A 20,823-nucleotide genomic window follows, 5' to 3' on the forward strand; every position below is an offset into this window, starting at 1 on the left:
GTCTCAGACCTAAAGCATGGTTTCCAGCTCTCTGAATGCCAGTACCACCAGCATGTGTGTGTGTTTTTGGTACCCAAAACAGAAAGTGGGACAAGTCAGGCTAATGAGATTTCATTCATGGGACTGACGTTGATCCGCGCGCGTTTCAGGGAACTCGGGCTGATTATGGCTTCACTTTTAAACAAATCCCATGCAGAAGTTTGAGCCAATTAGCATGGGAGCTGTCAACAGCCCTGGCAGGTTGAGGAGCCCAGCGCTGATGTGAACTGCAGATGGAGCGGGCTTCCTAATGGCATCCAAATGCTCAGAGCCCAGAGCCAACCGCAGAAAAAATATGTTGTGTAAATCACAAACTTAATGTAATGAGGATCAAGGTCTCCGGACCAAAGACCTTGACGAAATTAAAGATTTGAAATGGTTTGTGGTTTATTTTTATGTCTGGTTATAGATTTGTTTGCATGTTTAAGTGTGTGTGTGTGTGGGTCTGTGTGTTTGTGTGTGTGTGTGTGTGTATGATTGTGTGAGGTGTGTGTGTGTGTGTGTGTGGGTGTGTGTGCATGTGTGTGTGTGTGTGTGTGTGTGTGTGTGTGTTTGTGTGTGTGTTGTGTGTGTGTGTGTGTGTGTGTGTGTGTGTGTGTGTGTGTGTGTGTGTGTGTGTGTGTGTGTGTGTGTGTGTGTGTGTGTGTGTGTGTGTGTGTGTGTGTGTGCTGTGCGTGCCGTGCGTGACGTGCGTGCGTGCTGTGCGTGCGTGCGTGCGTGCGTGCGTGCGGTGCGTGCGTGCGTGCGTGCGTGCGTGCGTGCGTGCGTGCGTGCGTGCGTGCGCTGCGTCGCTGTGCGTGCGTGCGTGCGTGCGTGCGTGCGTGCGTGTGCGTGAATGTGTGTGTGCGGCATATGTGATTTAATACACGTAGGTGGGAGTAAAATGTACGCTGTCTTAAATGTATACCAACCCGTTATTGTTTTCATTTGCATGTTACTGCTGTTCAAAAACTGCTTACATTGCTTCAGTTCCAACCATTGAACAGTATCATGATTTGTTCCATTGTTAACAACTGAGGCTCTGCTTTCTGATATAAAGGCTGCAAATGTAGCTACCCACATTATTGATTTGACTTGCTTTCAATCTCTCCCTCATCATTGCAACACAACACATTAGAGTTTGATTGAAAACGCCTCTTAAGTTAACTGCAGAAAAAGGAGATTTATTGGGTGGCGACCTAATGTATTCCCCCTCTAATGCACCATCCATCAGGAAGATCAATAATCAAATGATTTCACTGATTATGTGGAATTAAATGTGCAGTACAGGCTAGAATAGGGGCGGCATCGGGTCGGCATTAGCGCAGGAGAGAAATTAACTTTATTCACTGTAACTGACGCCATTACGCAGCAGCATTAGCTTTATAGCGCATGTGAGCAGTCTCATAATGCATCCATGGGCGTAACTCAAGAGGTATTTGTCGCTAACTCTTAAGCTCTCCTTCTTAAATGCAAATGAGCACAGTCGCAGGCTGCTCGCTAAGTGCATTGGAGATATTTATTTTATCGGTGTTGGGTAAAAAAAAAGAGGAAAAAACAAGGAGCAGGCTGAAAGAAAGCCTCAGTAGATCAACGCCGCCGTCTGATGTGACCCGCCGCCCCATTCCTCCCTGGTTTATTAATCCAAACAATTATCTTTTTTTTTGTGGGTTTTGTTCTCTTCTGGTGTCACTGGAACATAAACGATTGACCTTGTGTGTGTTCGGCATTGAAAGGCTTTTGGACATTAAACACAGAGGGGAGATATTGAACACTTGTTGTGTGTGTGTGTGTGTGTGTGTGTGTGTGTGTGTGTGTGTGTGTGTGTGTGTGTGTGTGTGTGTGTGTGTGGTGTGTGCGTGTTTTTTTAATGTTTTTGACGAGGGCCATTCGAACATTGTTGCCATAGCAACGCGGACCTGAAAGCCAAAAACAAAACCACACTCACTGTTGCCTTTGTGTTTTTGTTTTGCGGAGAGAGGGGTGGTAGTACATTTGAAAAAAGGGAGATGTGTTTTCAATAAGATTCAGTGGAGCGGTCTTGCGTTCTGCCATTACCTGCTTCATTGGCAACAGCAGATACAAACATGGGCTGCCTTGGGTATACATTTTAGGAATTCCTAGTATATGTCACTGTAAGCCTCATTTCACTCTTATGCCGGCATAAAATGTTAGTATTACCGAGAAATCGTGTTTATTTGTATTTGTATTTATTCTATTGTTCCGACTCGAGCTATTGTCTTTGGCAAAGCAGACCAACTCACGCTTGCAGTTCAGTCTTTCATTTGTTTACTTTGAAGACCCATTTCAAAGGCGTTGTTGTTATGAAGTCAGGCAATCAAATAGCGAGAGGGGCTGAAGAAACCATAACAGCCTGTGTCTCATTAAGTCCTAGTGCTCTAGATTCCATTTGCTGTAATAACAACATTGACCAAAACAAGGCAGTTAATTGTGCACATCACGCCGAGGAAACAAATGGCACTGGATAAATACATTGGATACTTGGCAATCAAGAGTTCGGACCACTCTTCTCCCCGTTTTGGAACAGTGAGGTGTAACTGCGGGCAGTGCTTTAGAGTGGAACCGGTTTGTAGTGAAATCAAGATCAACATTTCATTGTATCAGAAATACAGTGGTGACCAAGATATAAAAACGAACCTAAACAAACTCAACTCAAAAGAGCGAGACTCTGCTGCGACGCAGGTGTTGATCATCTGCAAAGAGCAGAATGTTTGGTTGCTACTTCTGATCCTGATCTGTGTTTCTGTTCAATGGTTAGACTCCGATGAGTTGATCACACAAGGAAAAAATCAATCAGATAGCAACTGCAGTTGTGTGACTCAAGCAGTGTCTTGATGTTGTTGTGTTTTAACTTTTTATATCTGAATAATAGTACTTCTTGCTAAATGAAGCCTACATGTGTTTATTAAAAACAGAATACATACCGTGGCATGATAGCCGCATTCCATAATGGGGCAATGAATGGATGACTGTGTGTTCATTACAATCTAACAAGAGATTTCATCATTAGTATCATTATTTTATATATTTTATTAGTATAATTATAGACAAATCTGTGTTGAAGGTTGAAGGTCACACATCATAGTGCTTTAAACAAAATAAAAAATAATAAATAATTGCTACCTACGCCTAGTGTTTTCAGTCAGTATGAACAGACCTGCAGTCATAATGTGTCCCCTAATCTGACCGCCTCCCTGTAATGACGTTTTGAGCTTTTAAGGGAAAATAATAAACCTTTTATAGTTCTGGTCATTCATTTTTTCATGGACACAGTCATGTTCCTTTTCATTTAGAATAAAATGCCACTAAGTAATTTCTAATGATGTTTCCATAATGTTATATGTCTTTATATAATGATTTCATAATGAAGTCTGCATACAATCTATTCTTTGAATAGTGGTGCTTTTCAAAACCCATTGAGGCACAGAGAAAGACATCTACTTGATCAGCCTCAGACCTGGTAATTGAAATCCATTAGGCTGATCTCAAATGGATTTAATGGCAAATATAAGTGAATCTCCAGCCGACTGGGACAGGTTCTTCAGCCAATGTAAATTTGTATCTGTCAGACACAATGTGTGTCTGTGTGTGCGTGTGTGACTGTGCATGTGTCCGTGTTCATGTCTGTCCGTGTGTGTATAAGTGTATTTGTGCTTTCTCGCACACAGCAGAGAGTGAACGAAAGAGAGAGAGAGAGAGAGAGCGAGAGGAACGAAAGATCGAGAGAGAGAGAGAGAGAGAGAGAGCGAGAGGAACGAAAGATCGAGAGAGAGAGAGAGAGAGAGAGAGAGAGAGAGAGAGAGAGAGAGAGAGAGAGAGAGAGAGATAGAGAGAGAGAGAGAGAGAGAGAGAGAGGGAGAGGGAGAGGGAGAGAGAGAGAGAGCTGTGTGGAGCAATATCCATTCGATTTATTGTGCTGCAATCCCCAGTCCCTCCAGTTTGCCTGAGGGGGACTATATTACATTTCATCACAGTTTCATTTTCTCCTGCAGATGAGAAATGGGACTTCTGTTGCCGTAATGTAGCATGTATGTGTTAAATCTCATCTATAATAAAATCAAACACATCACAACTCCTGGCACTTTTGCTACAGGGTCTTGGCAAAATGAAGCACCATCTGTTATCACATCAAGACCAGCTTATTAGAACATAAAAATCAGAAACTCACACAAGGAACACAATGAGAATAATGAATACTGAAGGTAATGGAACGCCAGACAGTCCCTCCAGAATCCAAATCACTTTATTTGGCAAGTACAATTGCGGTGGTATTGGTGGAAAGACAAGTTATGTTCAAATGGTGTTATAGGACTGCAGATGGTTTATTATATAAATATAATATAGCATAATATAGTATAGCATATTACGGGACATTTGGGCAACATTGCTGTATTGTATCATAAGTATGACATGGCATAGGATATTGTAGTGAATTGTACTACAGTATAGTATACAACACTAAACTATAGTGTAGTGTATTGTACTACAGTATAGTATATACACTTTACGCTAGTGTAGTGTATTGTACGACAGTATAGTATATCACACTACACTATAGTGTAGTGTATTGTACTATAGTATAGAATAGTAGAGCATAGTATTTTATAGTTTTGGATTATTGAGCGATTAAATGAAACTCAAGTGTTTACAGCATTTAGGTAACAGGTTGAATGAAACTTGGATAGTTTGATAGCAGAATAATTAATTCTATATCTATAATACTAACTAGAGTTTTGGTGTGCGTGTTGCGCACGATCAACCTCTAGTTGTAATAAAACCCATTGCAATAATGTGGAAATCTCAGTCGTTAATGTAACAATTTTCTGAGTGCATAACATAATAACATTTTGCCTATCATTTTACAGTGAATAACATTCGTTCACCACAAATGACTCTTAAAAGCAGTGCCAACTTTTAAATATTTTTTAACCATTCAGCGAACAAAAGGCAACAGGCTGATTGTCATTTAGAGGGCCACTCAATGACATGCAGAAGCGTCATCAACACACCCACTGAAGTGGTGTGACAAATACAGACTTTCTACTCCTGATTCCCATATAATTTAATTTACAATTTACAAAAAATACTACCTCAGGGGTAGAATTATTCAGGAGATTTTCAGGGTGGAAATGTCAGGGTATGTTATTCACACATACGGCCCATCAGGAGAATATCAGGACTTACACGTGTGTCTGAAAGCAGCTAGAGTTGATTAGTTCAAAATAATAATCATCATTGAGATTAAGCATCTCTTCCAGTGTCCTGGTCAAGACAGGCAGCAGTAGCCTACAGTCACACATAGCATACACACAAAACATAAGAAAAATAAAACAACTAAAATAGCCCGCAGGGGGGATATCAATATCACAAAACATTTGGGGAGGCTCAAGGAGGAGTGTAATTTTAAGTTTGAGCAACAAAGTGAAAAGAGATTTCGGGAGACTCAAGAAGAAGAGTAATATTACATTTGAGAAACAAAGTGTAGTCTTGTGGTGGACTCTATAGACATAATTCACCATACTGTGTTATTGACATGTTTTCGTTCTGTGTTAAAGGGACACTGTCTCTTTAAGATCATGTGACTTATGTGTTGATATGCCGGTCGGCGCGATATTTGAATTGAAAGTTTTTTATATGACAAAATAAACGACCCGCCGTTGCTTGTTGAGGCGAGAAACGTCTCTTCCCTTCTTTTATCGCAATTTCTACAGTCTATAGACAGAACTTGTTACCTGGGAGTTTTTCGACGGCGGAGCCGTTATGTTTAAATACATAACGTCTTACCTGGGCGAGTGTATCGCTGTTGAGTGTGCGTGCGTGTTCTTACTTGGGCGCATGTGTCGATGGTCGAGCAGTTATGTTTAAAAACACAATGTCTTACCTGGGCGAGTTGCGCTGCGGTATGTGCGCGTGCGTGTGTGTTCTTACCTGCGCGTGCGTCGATGGCGGAGCCATTATGTTTGAAAACACAACGTCTTACCTGGGCGAGTGTGTCGCTGCCTTTGTCTTTACGTACGGTGTGTGCACGTGCTGTGTGTGTGTGTGTGTGTGAGCTGCAGGCTGCTTGGCACAGGCCTACATGAGTAACTTGAGTAACTGTGCGACAGGCCTGCTATTATAGTGGTAAGATAATAAATATCGTTAAGGCAATATTTTCTACATTTCTGATGAAACAAATGCATACCGTCTCTCAATGGTGGGGGACTTTTTTGCATGAAAATATGCAGCCAAATGCACAATAGACAGTAGAAGTAGTAGTAGTAGTCGTAGTAGTAGTAGTAGGAGTAGTATTAGTAGTAGTAGTATTAGTAGTGTTATCGTAATTAGCAGTAGTAGTAGTAGTAGTAGTAGAGTAATACCAACACGCTGTGATGGATGTGATTTCAGCAGCAGTATAATAGCTCATACAATATGAATGTAGAAGAGCCATTTGTATCGGGGGTGTGGTTGATATGATGGATCAAGGAAGACTGGCAAAGCGCTGTTTGTGTGGCAGGATTAAGCAAGGCGCTATCAAACAAGTGACAGCAGGTGGTGGGGGACTTTTCAGACCGTGGCCCCTGTAGCTAATAATACACACTACTTAGACTATCATTGTCATCGTAGACAATAGACAATCCATGCCCAGGGAGAAAGTGCAGGAGTGGACCTCAATATCATCAATACTCCATTCAACCGCACTGGCTCAGCCTCCTTCCCCTCACATCCCAGCAGAGCTGAGCCTTAGTGCTGGTGTAGGAGGTTCATTTTCTAATGAACCCGATGCAACCGAGTGATTAGCCGACATGAAGCCAGGTGAAAACACATTTCTCCGTGGTTTGCCACGTCAATTGTGCCCACACCCAACTCCTGACGGTCATTAAATAAGTTGTGTTGTTGTTTTAATTATCGTCAGTAAAGCAATCTGTTCATAATTACAAACATTTGCTTGTGGCAATTACAAACAGTGGCTGGTAGCGGTTTAATTTGCCTGCTCTAATCGTGTCTGTAATTAGAGCACACACAAGCAGAGCCCTGAAGTTGTTCAGCTTCAAGGCAAACAAGGCAAGAGTGAGACTCCCCGTTCTATCAAACCGTATTGCCGCTGGCGCGCGTGCGCTCGCCCGCCGTTCTGTGAGCCATTCTCCACATTCTAATCCGTTTGTTTAGCTTCACAATGCAATTGCCCCTGATATGGCAGATTCCCCGTTCCAGTCGGCACAACGCAAGACAAGTGAAATGAAAACAATATCTCACAACGTTACGCGGCAATGCAGAAAGAGAATGTGTTTAGGGTGTATAGTTAAACAGGTATGCCTCGTCTTTAAACCGTTACACCTCTGTCTTGAACGTGTGTTAAACAAGGCGCATACTGTGGGAATAACAATGGCTTCCGTCATTATCGTTATCCGGAACTAACCAAACCTTTTTTTATCTTTTCAATTATGAATGCTGCTGAATGCTATGAATGTTGCTGAATGCTAAGTATTCTTACGGGCCAGTATGTGGTAATAATGTACCTTCTTTTACCACCAAAATAATGTATTTCCCTTCTATATTTGTTAGATCTTTGAAAAGATAAAAAGAATGAACCTGAAGCCTTCATGCCAAACTATAGGAGTTCACAAGAAGTAATTAGCAGGAATGGACCTACTAATCCCACAATGCATCTGTTGATCATTCAGAGCATGGGACTGTAAGGTGATGTTGGGTGGGGGGACACACCATGATACACAGGATGATGTGTGTCCATCATACATCTACAATGGAAGACTCCCATCACGTGTCACATGTCAAGGCAACTGTTCTCGAAGGTTAGCTGGTGGGGGGGGGGGGAGGGTTAAGCTTCACAGGGCATTGGGGGGGGAAACCCAATCTGCACCAACGTTACCTTAGTGAGACTACCTTTGTCTGACATTTTTGGGTTCTCATGTTCTCATGGTTGTGTGTTTCTGAACCCTGAATAATAACTAGAAGATTGCATTATTGTACACCGATGTTCATCGATTGCCGTTGTAATCTCAACTGCATATTCCTTAGTCATTTTGCACACGTGCACATACAAATAGGCACGCACACACACACACAAGCACACACGCACACACACATGCGCGCGCTCGTACAAACACACGCACACACACTACTTATCTTTCTCATTCACTGCTAGCTTTTACTCTTTCAACTCTCTTATCACTTCTTCTCAGAATGGTCGTCCTCCTCTCCTCTCCTCCTCTCCTCCTCTCTCTCTGCCTCCCTTCCTCTCTCTCTGAGCCTGGGACCATGTCTGTCCCAGGCTCTGCCTCCGCCATAGTAACAATAACCTCAGGGAGGCAGCGTCACCATGCGCCCCACAGCCAGTCTGTCTCAGGCCCTTTTCCCTTCCAGTTGATAGCTATTAATTCCCTTCTGAGGCTGCGTGATGGAGGGCTAACAGCATTTTATATTGTTGATACACTTCTGACTCAAGCTGCATGCTCTCAATTACAGATGAAAGATAGTGGTAACCTGGTTACAAATGGACTGCCTTGTTTAGATGATGTCAGACCCTTTATCAAGTCAGCCTGGGTTTAGAGATGGGTGGTGCTGGGGGGGGGGGGGGGGGGGGGGGGGGGATGCAGGTGGGGGTAGTAGTGGAGGTAGTCGTGATGGGTTGATGTAGGTTGTGGTGGTCAAGATAAAGGTTGTGGTGGTCATGGTGATGTAGGTGGTGGTGGTAGTGGTGGGGATTTAGGAGCCTGTGATGGAAATGGTGGTGTTGGTGGTGATGTATGTCGTGGTGGTGTTGGTTGTGAAGTAGATGGTGGTGGAGGTTGGGGCGATGTAGGTGGTGGTGGTGGTGGTATTGGGGGTGGTGGTGGTATTGGGGGTGTTGTTTGTCGCGATGTAGGTTAGGGATGGAGCCGGGGATGATATAGGTGGTGGTGATGTAGGTGGTGGTGGAGGTTGGAGTGATGTGGGCGGGGATGTAGGTGGTGGTGGGGATAGTGATGGTGGGGTTTGAGTAGGGGTGGAGCTGGGGTGGACGGTCTATGGTCTTCCGTTGGCTCTGCACAGAAGAGATGTCATCTCGCTAGGAAGAGATGGTTAACTACACACCCATCCTGGCTGGGAGCCATCCAAATGAGCTGGTCCAGATGATTCACCTCCCCACGGAGCCTCCACGGAGCCACTGACACCAGCCAACAGCTTGTCAAGTCAATTAAAGTGACCAGTCACTAAATCCTGGAGCCTTATCACTCCAACCAGAATAGCCCTGATCTTCTCCCATTGAAATTAGTTTATTGCAAAGCAGCCATATGCCATTGATATCCTGAAGAAACTTTGGAAAAGGCCTTGAAAACCTTCCAGATTTGACTGGGCATAGAGTACAGATATTATAGCAGTCGATCACTTTAGCGCAGAAGGATTCTGAGGTCAGTTACTACTAAAGAGTGTTGTTAAAGCAAAACCGAAAGAAAAAACACTCACCAAAGCCTTTCAATTTTTCTCACAATTATGCCACAGATTGGATTTCAAATTGGATTTCTTTCGAGCCGGGCCTTTGCACACTGAAGCTAGTCAGAATTGTAGTTCATTATTAAAGTAAATATTTGATGGTTTGCCCATTACACAAGGATCTCATTATTGATTGAATCAATTTTTGACAATTATTTCCATCTTGCCATCGCGGTGTTAATTAACCCACCACAATGGCAAGATGAAAATAATTGTAAAGACCGCGCAATGAGGGACCCCCCCCCACGCATTTTAATCATGGATGAAGTCTCGCTGGATTATGGACACGGTGAGTAGAGGAAGACGTATTGTTTGAATATGAATCATTTGGGGTGTTTTGTTGCTTGTAGTTTTATCTGAATGTAAGGATCTTTGAATGTACGAGGGCGTGTATACTGAATACAAATGCAAGCTGTTACATAATGAATGAGGGCTTAAAGATTAGCCAACACCTCCATCATCGTCTTGTTTCCCCGATGCTCACCCAGAGTGTGGTCATTTCCCTGCCAATACCTAATGTACTTTGACAAATTATTGCATTTGCCTACCATGGAGTAGAGTACATGGTGAGATGGGCTGCTAAAAGAGAGGCGGAACTTCACTGAAATAAGATGTGTAAACGTTGCTAAAAGATAAAGTGTTCCAGGCGGTGAATCGTCGTCATGTCTGCGTATTAATCTTTGTCTGAACCAGATCGTAATTAGGCTGAGGACAGTCTTGCTATCGTAGCGTTGAGGGTCAGCACATAAACACAGCTCGTCTTCTGTTGGAGAACTAAATGAATAAATCATTAAGCCTGACCCCTCAAACCACCCGTGAACAACACATACAAAACACACCCACACAAAACACACCCACACACACAAAACACATCCACACAAACATAGAAAACACACACACATGCACACCCACAAAACACCCACACACTCATACACACACACACACACACACACACACACACACACACACACACACACACACACACACACACACACACACATATGCATGTGCTGCAAATGCAGCACATGTTAGACGCCATCCCCCCTCATCAAGTGAGCTGTGTGCTTAGTGAATACACACACACACCCACAAACACACACGCACACATACACTTGCACCCCCACACACACACACACACACACTCGTACCCCCACACATCTGCTACCCTGACAAACGGGGGCTCTGCGTTCACGATGCTCTTCATTACACGGTGTCACAGCGTGTTCAGGGTCCACGCCAGCACAAATTAAACTCTTCAGGAAAGATAAACATCATATTACTTCATTACCCTCTCAAAACACATGCAAATTAGAGCCATTGGCACCCCCACATACACATAAACACACCCACCCACACAACCAGCCCCAACCACACGCACACACGCGCGCACACGCACACACTCCCCCTCATTAACAAGGCAAAACTCTTTCTTTTCATTTGCCCCTGACCAATGAATGAAGTGCGTCCGGGTTGGTGGTCCTGCCCCTGCCAGGACTCCGCCGGCGAATGGGCCGGGCCGCATGGCTTGGCCCCGCCCCCTTCCCGCTCTCTGAATTAAACATGAGCGCTGCTTGACAGCAATAAATAACATTTATCACAATAGGGATCTGCTAATGATCCGGCTATGCTTGGGCTGCCGATCAACCGACAAACATGGCGGTGTCATTATGCCTGCAGCTGGCTGTGACAACTGTATCCAAATGAGTTTGAGCAGGGCTACAGTCTGGGCTTTGATCTGCTGAATGCTCCATCATGGCTGGGGCGTCCTTCTGTTGTGCTGTCTCTATTTACCCTCTCCTCTGCGCAACTGCCGTCCCTCTCATCTATAGCATTACAGTGTCATTAGGGTCTATTCTGCTGCTTATTGCCCGTTTAGTGGCAGGGAGGCAACGCCACTGTGCATGTATTCATAAAGGTTTATGAGTCTGTTTGCCAGCCGAGATGGATAAATATAGATCTAGATCGTGGTATGGATACAGATAAGTGAAACACATTTTCATATGCATATTAGAAAACAGACATACATACTACTAGCATGTGTGAGTGTTTGATGATGCATGCAAATGCCATACACATACATAATACACGTATACATTTAGGCCATTTAGCAGATGCTTTTATACAAAGCGACTCACAATAAGTCCATTGGTCAGAACAAAGAGAAACAACAATATATCGCTGTCGGTACAGTAAGGATGTTCATAAAACCAAGTGTCAAGCTCTAACAATTGTTAGGTCATCCCATTCCTCGTATACAACAAAGATAGCTAGGTTAAGATGCTATGCAATGCTCAGTACTATTTTTAAGTGCAAGGACGTACAACATACAATAAGTGTGTAAGAGGGGTGAGGGAGGATCCTATGCAGAGTCAAGGTGAACTCTGAACATAGAGAAGTAGATGTATTAAATAGCTGATGTATTAGAACTTATATCACTGTATGCTTTATTGTTTTTCGTCCAATAATATTCCGAAATAATTGGTGTGTGTTTCTGATCCGTGAATAATAGCTACACCGTTGTGTCATTCCTCATCAGTGTGGGTCATTAACCTAACTGTTCTGCAATCCCAACGACCGGTGATTCACAGAGCAACTTCAGACACCAACATAAACAGGCTGCATGTGATCAGGCACTTATTTGCACAGGTGCACTTACTGACCTGCACCTGCCTGCACAAACGCACACACACACACACACACACACACACACACAGACACACACACACACACACACACACACACACACACAAATACACATACATACACAAACTGAAACACACACACACACACACACAAACTCAAACACGCATGCACACACACAAACTCAAACACACGCACACACACTCACACAAAAACTCAAACACACACACACACACACACACACACACACACACACTCAAAAATCAATATCGGTCGGGCCCTAACACACACACACACACACACACACACACACACACACACACACACACACACACACACACACACACACACACATACCTAAAAACAGACTCTGTCAACTCTCTTATCTCTCTCTCTCTCTCTTGCTCTCTCTGAGACATGTTGTACATGAAATTTCTAATATCACTACTTGCTATATTGTGGTGGGCTCCCCTTCACTGGGAAGGGGAGAGCAGCCGGATAGGGAGTGGTGATGAGAGGATTCCGCAGCCCTGCGTTTGATCTTCCCATCTCATATGACTAAAATATGCCGGCCTCAGAGAAGCCCAGTTTTTGATCTGGGAATTCATAATGAAGGGCTTTGTGCCTTTAAGATAGGGCAGACACCTAAAGTTGGGAAAATATAAAATATCAAAGATAATTGGAGTGCAGGGTGAAGAAAAAGATAATTAAATTGTATGGTGGGAATGTTAATGGGATGGCCCGGGTTTAATATGCAGATTCGTTCACCGTTCTGGCGTATCAATATTCCATTTGTGTTTGATTAATAATAAGCCAGACCAATTTAATGAGAATTACAAAATCCATCATCAATACACACCAAGCTAGGGAATGTTCTCGGGCAAACAATGCGGTCGGATCCCATTAAACCTTTTCTCACACATTTGTAGCATCGGCCTGTTAATTGAAATCTCTCTGTACTTTGTGTAACGTGTGCAAGTTAATCATCTGTCTTGATTTACAATTAGTCTAATCTTGGTCAGGAGAAAATGGAAAGTCCGGTCTTGGAGTGTATCAATCCCCTCCAACCACTGGCATCCGAGCTGCCCTTTATGCCCGTGATTGGTTGTAAAGTTCCATCGCAGCGGGGATATCAGAAGGCTACACACAGCTGTAGCTCATTAATCTCCAAGGGAAACGGCAGGGAAAAAGCCTGACAGCTTTCCTTTGCATATTGGCACGCGGGTTTTAACAACAGCGCTTTGGTGGACTGAATTGTCAGTGCCTCGTTCGAAGGCTGTTTAAAGACTCAGATCTGAGCTACGGTTTGCGCAGTGATTCTGCCTAACGCAGACAAAACGCCTCTCGGGTGTGTCTCCGGGATCTGAGCACAATCAGGATGAGTAGGGGACAGATATCGACGACCGCTACAAAGGCCTGGGTACGGGGCTATGTGCCTCGAGTGGGCCTGATATGATACATCTCTATTAGAGAAGAGTGTACAGGCAGTCCAAAGGTAGGATCTCCACTTTCAATGGAACCAACTGATCCGATGGGATCGAACAGACACACTAGTGGATGGGGAAGCCACCGATATTGGCATGCTTGGCCCCGGGTGCTGCTTATGTTATTATCCTAATATTCGAGTAGTATCTGCAACAGCATCCCTAATATATTATTTCCATACAGGTATTTCCCACCATCTAATCCTCTACAGTTAAGGTGAGAATCAGGTGTACAGATTAGAATATAATTTTTATGGCCCTATGAACTCCATATTGGATTAAACTCTATTACAATCATAATAGTTACATTATCTGCATTAATCAGATCTTTTTTTACAATAATAAACACACTTACAGCTTTGGATTTAGATAACTGAACATGCAATGAGATTAAATATAAAGCCGAAGGAAAAAGATGTGTAATAGGTGTAATCATTGGTAAAGATTATCTTTAAGTAACGCACATAGTTAGCATATGCCATTTCCGCTCAGGAAAATCAATATTCTCCACTGGATGTAGTAAATAATGAAACAATTGATTGCAAGTAAAGAATCGATTGCATACAGACTGCAACCACACAGGATTGAATGTAATAATAATAGAACTAAACAATGTACAGCATGGATGGCTGTATATGTTTTATGCATAAGGAACAAGCTCTGTATTCATTTTTCAATACAGAACCATACAGAACATAAAAAAGATAATATGAATCATAACTTGCTCTTTTAGAGACGGAAGCACACTAAAACACACCGAAGCAAACACACCGTACACACACAAACACACCTAGAGACACAGACACACACAAGCGTGCATGAACACACACACACACACACACACACACACACGCGCACACACACACACACACACACACACACACACACACACACACACACACACACACACACACACACACACACACACACACACACACACACACACACACACACACACACACAACTAACTAAACTAAAGAATATTTGTACAAAGTGAAACCATTGATATGAACAGCAAAGCCTCAGAAACAATCTCTATTAGCAATGACCTCAATCAGTGGAGGGGATCTGAAACACTTGTCAGCCATGGGATTTCAATTTCAGGCACATCTGTTTACAGACGGCGTAGTGTGTGGATTATATAGCAGAAGATCCCCACGGCCCACCACAGCTCTGCTCTCATGAACTACTGTTTACCATCGCATTAGAATGACATAATCCTCCTTTTTACTGCTTCGTTTCCATTGTGTGTAACGAGAACGCTGCTCTCAGGCTCCAGAGACCTCGCTGCTTCATGTCCACCCGCTGCCCTTGCTTCCAGCGCTCCAAACAAAACAGCTTTTACACGTTGGAGTTGGGAGCGGCTCCTACTGGGCTTTTATTGTTCCTGAGCCATTATCAGAGCTCATCATCCTCCTCCATGTCCAAATCGTTTGCAGCACAGCGAGTGTGTTGTTTTTACGCGTGTGGAAATGTGCAGGAAGTGCCGCCACGTGTACGGGCTGCTAAACCAAACATCCCTACGTCTGTTCGGCGAGAGAGAGAGAGAGAGAGAGAGAGAGAGAGAGAGAGAGAGAGAGAGAGAGAGAGAGAGAGAGAGAGAGAGAGAGAGAGAGAGAGAGAGAGAGAGAGAGAGAGAGAGAGAGAGAGAGAGAGAGAGAGAGAGAGAGAGAGAGAGAGAGAGAGAGAGAGAGAGAGGGAGGGAGGGAGGGAGGGAGGGAGGGAGGGAGAGAGAGAATGAAGGGATGAGGAAGACGCTGAATCAAGGTTATAGGTCGTGATTCAAAGTGAAGGACGGGGTTTAGAACCCTATGCTTCTCTCACTGTTGAGCATGTAACTGAACAGATACATGTAATTAATGGGCAGGTAAGGGTGAGGCCTCTCACTTAAAGCGTGAATGCCCACAACCTGAATGTGGGCATTCAGGTTGGACCCCATAACCTAAAGACTTTGGTTATTGGGGTTGGAACCTATAACCTATATACTGGGGACTTTGGGGTTGGACCCCATAACATAAAGACTGTGGTTATTTGGGTTGGACCCTATAAGATTTAGGCTGTGGACATTGGGGTTCGAACCCATAACCTATAGACCGCAGACATTAGGGTTGAAACCTAGAACATAACAACTGTGGACGTTGGGGTTGGACCCCATAACATATAGACTGTGGACATTAGGGTTGGACCCCATAACATATAGACTGTGGACATTGGGGTTGGGACCCCATAACCTTGGACTGGTAGACAACACCTTAATCACAAGACACCCCTGCCCCCAGCTTTTACAATACTATTTATAACATTTGGCTTAGAAGGCTTCAATGAAATGAAATGAAAACAAAGACACAAGTAAACACACACACACACACTCGCACACAAAGAAAATCGCTCTTGAAAATAATCTTTTGTAGAGAATGATTGATCTAGATTAAGTCCCACAAGGGTCATTAGTGTATTATTTAAAATCAACAACCATTACTGATTGTTAGTTAGTTTCACTATCCATTTCACTGTGTCACGACCTCCCGCACAAATTATGGACATAATAATTTGCTTAATAACAGTAATGCTATGAAAAATAGAGGGGAATAACCCATGTAACGCTGATTGAAAGTGCAAAATGGTGGCCCATCTTTTTCCATTGAACAATCTCCTAATAATCGAGAGAAAGAACTGGCTACTATAAAGAGACTTCAATTAGGAATGAAATGTAATCTTTGCGAGTCATTATTTTGAGACGTTAATATCTCACCAAAATGTAATGGACCAGCTGCAACCCATCTGTCCTCAGCGCGCACCGCAGAATGCTGTTATTTCTTCGCTATATTTAAAAAAAATGTCCTTCTTTACAAACTATCTCTCACCACGGAACACTGCAGGGCAATGCATTTCCAGGTTACGCAATCAATCTTTAGGGAGTTTGAAATCATAATATTGAGCACAGCTGTCAGCAATGCCATTACCATGATTCATTTCTGGCGTTTTAAATTTACAATTTCCCTACAAGATCAACATTGATTCTCTGCATGCGTATGTGTATTCATGCTTTTGTTTGTCTTTGAATGTGTTGTTCTGTGGTGTGTTTTCTGTGTATATGCGTGCGTGCGTGCACACTCACACACGTGCGTGTACGTGACTGCTCCCTAGTGCGCTGGTGATGCATATGTCTGACACAATTTCCTTTCTATTTTCTTCAATAATTTGAATCTGAGGGAAACAGAGTATTCATTCTTAAGGGGTGAGAGCAGCCGACACAAAGGCTGTAAATAAATCTCCTGTATTATTACTCACAATAGGCTGCCAGCTCCATACATCATCCCAGCACATCATAATTAATTGTGCACTAAACTATTCTGTTCAATTAACCATGGGGGAATGCAGCACCAAGGGGAGAGAAAAGGGAGAGAGTGGGAGAAAGACAAGGGGAGAGAGGGAGAAAAAGAGAGAGAGAGGGAGGAGGACGTAAGAATCAAGAAGGGAGGCGGGGGGAAGGAGACTAGTTAAACCATTCTCTATTACCTTACTCTCCATAAGGAGGGGGGGGGGGCTGGTTAAACCATTCTGCATTACCTTACTCTCCATTAAAAAAGTGTCAAATAAAACCCCAGTGTATTGTGTCCTGTAATTATGAATCTCCAGATGGGGCTGTCTGGTCTGGCTAACAGTCTTCATATCATGCATGATGTGATGATGGTATAGTAAACCTAACATATTTGTAACATGTTGTCATGGATTAGCTCACCGTTGTATTTCGATACTTTGCAGAAAATGCACACATTTATTATATGTGGCCAGGAGAGTTGCTGCAATCCCACTTGCCCTTCAGTGGTGTTGTGATGGGAAATGTGCTTATGCAAGGCTATCTGGCCCCCGAAGGCTTCTCATTTCCCAGCCAGTCCCTGTCAGGTCAACAGTCTCGTAAAAAGTGGAATAACATTATGAAGAAGGTAATGGTGAAGATAGTTTGTTGTTAGTGCATCGCCTGCAGACCTAAACATTCTTAACTGCGAGTTGGAAACTTGAGGGAGACCATTTCGCCCGGCCGGAATCGACCGTCGGGCAGAGTGAGCCATGAGGTGGCGGAAACGAAGACGGCAATAGAGGGATAGGGTAGGGATAGGGATAGTTCGGGGAACATTTCAAACTTCTGCCATTGACGCACAGTGGAGAGAGGTGGAAGTAACGGCCGCCAGCAGCATATAAAACGTAACAGGACGCATGCATATTTAATAAAAACCCTCAACACTTTGCGGTACGCTACCTGAGAATGACAGCAGCGAACAACGATCCAAAGCCAGTCAGGTCCCTCACATCAAAGGACCTCAACCGTTGATAACACAAAGAGTCACACTGATGGATTCGGTAGTAAATAGTTCGACTTTTTGGGGTTTGAATCCGAGGGTCTTGTTGAGAGAGCACACCCTGACATGGCAGCCACATAAAGCCATGCCTTTATTTGGTTTTGGTTGCTTGGAAACAGCGAGCAGACATAATGTTTAATAGAATGCACCAGGATACGATGGGGATAGTGTTACTAACTTGTGCACTCTAAAAACCAGAGTGGAACAGAACAGCACAGGCTGACCAGTACAACCAGTAGAACTGGAGTCGGTAGAGGACGACATGGATACAAATCCAAAGCATTGCACGGAAGAGACAAACCAAACACAAACACACAGCATACACAGTTTGACCTAGCTAGCCCTTTGCCTCATCTGACCATTGAAACGGGAACATCACAGGCAGGTCGACATTGACCCACTGAGTCAACCTGATGAATCAGATGGAACACGACATAATCGCATAGAAAAACATTCCCAGATATAATGGCGACCAGAGGTCCATCTCTGGACACATCAGGGAGGTTTGGTAGCGTGAATTAGCCCTGAGCAGAGGTCATGTGTGGCAGGGGGCGAATCTTTTGTTCCCAGTATGTTATGGGTTAGTACCGCTTTTATCGCCTCTGATTCACCTCTGATAGGTTAGAATGGCTCTCCTCCGATTGGTTATGGTTATGGTTAGGGTTAGGGTTAGATTGAGGTTTAGTGTTAACCCTAACCCTATCCCTAAGCCTAACCATGAACCTAAACCTAACCCTAACCATAAACTCCCCCAAACAGCTAGGACTAATCGAAAAGGTATCTATCATAAGGAGAGCCCTTCTAACCAATCAGAGGCGAAAAAGGCGGTAGTTACCCTTACTATCCTACAAAAAAAAGGTTTGCTGGCAGGGGGACCCCCCCCAGGTCAGAGAGTCTGCCCCCTCACCACAAGTCCACCGGTTCAACCGCCTACCCCTTTGTGGCTGCGGCGCCAAATGTTGAAATTTACATTTGCGTGTGAGTGCTGCAGCCAGGACCATCGCTCACCGTGACAATAAGGACAGTAGCGAGAAATATCACCACCGTGGATCAGTTTCATTACAGACACGCTGCCATTGGCCGGCACTCCAGGGGTCATTGCCTTAGTGTCCCTGACAAGTCCACATCGTTGTCTAAAGATTTATCAGGGAAGACACATAAGCAATGAGAGATACATAAAAAAATATACATTCATTTTTTTCACAACGGCAAATTGTGTGTCTGGCGTGATGGATGTCTTTTCGATGCCATGCTCCCCAAAATCCTTCTCCCCTTGCTCAAAGCCCCGGGGAAATGCATTATGAAAATGTTTTCACATAAAAGCAATTTTACCTCCCAGGACATTAAACCTGCTTAAAGTTTTAGCACAGTCTCACTGGAATTAGCTTTGTGGCTTTTTGTAAAATATAAAATAAAAAGATCCCGCACGCGCAAGCACGTTGTTGTTGCTTCACTTGAATTATTTTTATTTTTTTCGCCTTATCAAAAGCACTTCCCATGAGTAGATGGCGCAAAATAACAGTGGTAACCATGTTACCGTAGGTTGTTAAGGGCTTTTTAATCTTCTGCTGACACCTTACCGCTTCACTTTGGAGTAAATATTCTTTTCTTGCAGGGAAACCGATCATGGAAATGGATGGAGGGCCCTGAGGAAATTTCATATCTGATGTGCCATTCATCAGTCCAGTGCAGAAGTCATAAATTATGCTTCCTATTACCGGATCGGTGTATCCCAGTTACAATCCCCCCTTTTTTTCCTCCCTTCTCTCTGTTCCTGCTATCAAGTTTATCAGTAAAAAAACTTGAAACTGTGCAAATGTCTCCGTGGAGGTCATTTATATAAAAAAATAAAGAAAAAAATGAACCCGCAATAATAATAGAATTGATAGTATTAGGCAACAAAGAAAGATTATGTTTCATGCATTACAACCCTTCGCCTTGATGATTACCGTTGGTCAGAACAGGGTTGTGTTGGGCAAACTGCCCACCTAAGAGATATGGTGAATTTTCAGAGTTGCATATTCTGTGTTCATGGGTTACGGGTTAGGAAGGGGATCTGAGATATTTCTGCGGAATACATACACTGTATTTATCTACACACTGTATTTACCTGAAATATGATGATCACATAACGCATGTTGCATACAAACTAATCGTGTTGCTGTGGACTTAAGGAACAATTTTGTATGGTGTAATTAACTCTGGACATGCCAATTCGACTATAAATACAGCTGTGGATGTCTGCAACTTTATTGACATCTCTCCGTTAACACGGGCCGTTAAGGATTTCCTTGATGATTGTTTTGCTGTAGGCAGAGATCCCATCCTACTTCCCCCCTCGTTCCTAAGGTAACAAGGTCTGTTCTTCCGCCCTTTATGATGTTACACTTGTGATTCAGATAAGATGTGCATTAGATCATCAAAAGAATTGCATGATAGAAAGAAACGTGTACTATAAACTTCATGAGAATAGACAGAGATACAGTGTATGAAAAACACAGTTCCGTCAAGGTGAACACCATCATCATCAGTGCCTTTTGTGACATGAGGGCAATAAATACACCTTGAACTATTATATTGCATTATATATCAACCCTGAAACCTATAGAAGTACAGATACCTGTACTCCTACATGGAATCCTACTGTAGTGACTACTGCTGCACGTATCTTCAAGAGACAGGACCTAGCTCTCAAACATCTCATTCACAGTTCTTCTTTAACACTAAACGACTTAACTATTTTGTGAAACAAAAAAGAGCAATATCATGAAACTGAAAGGGAATCCACTTGGTATTTTCAAGTCGAAAAAAACATTGTACTGTTA

At 43.3% G+C, this 20,823-nt stretch overlaps 1 long non-coding RNA gene across 1 annotated transcript in view; it reads left to right on the plus strand.

The window, feature by feature from the left end:
* Positions 1 to 19,811, plus strand: part of LOC115559298 (uncharacterized) — a 38,644-nt gene extending 18,833 nt beyond the window's left edge. The window contains exon 2 of the long non-coding RNA XR_003979477.1: positions 19,614 to 19,811. This is a non-coding gene — a long non-coding RNA (uncharacterized LOC115559298). The remainder of the gene's footprint in view (positions 1 to 19,613) is intronic.
* The last annotated feature ends 1,012 nt before the right edge of the window (positions 19,812 to 20,823 follow it).

This window comes from Gadus morhua, chromosome 14 (genome assembly GCF_902167405.1).
Source record: "Gadus morhua chromosome 14, gadMor3.0, whole genome shotgun sequence".
Classification (NCBI taxonomy): Eukaryota; Metazoa; Chordata; class Actinopteri; order Gadiformes; family Gadidae; genus Gadus; species Gadus morhua.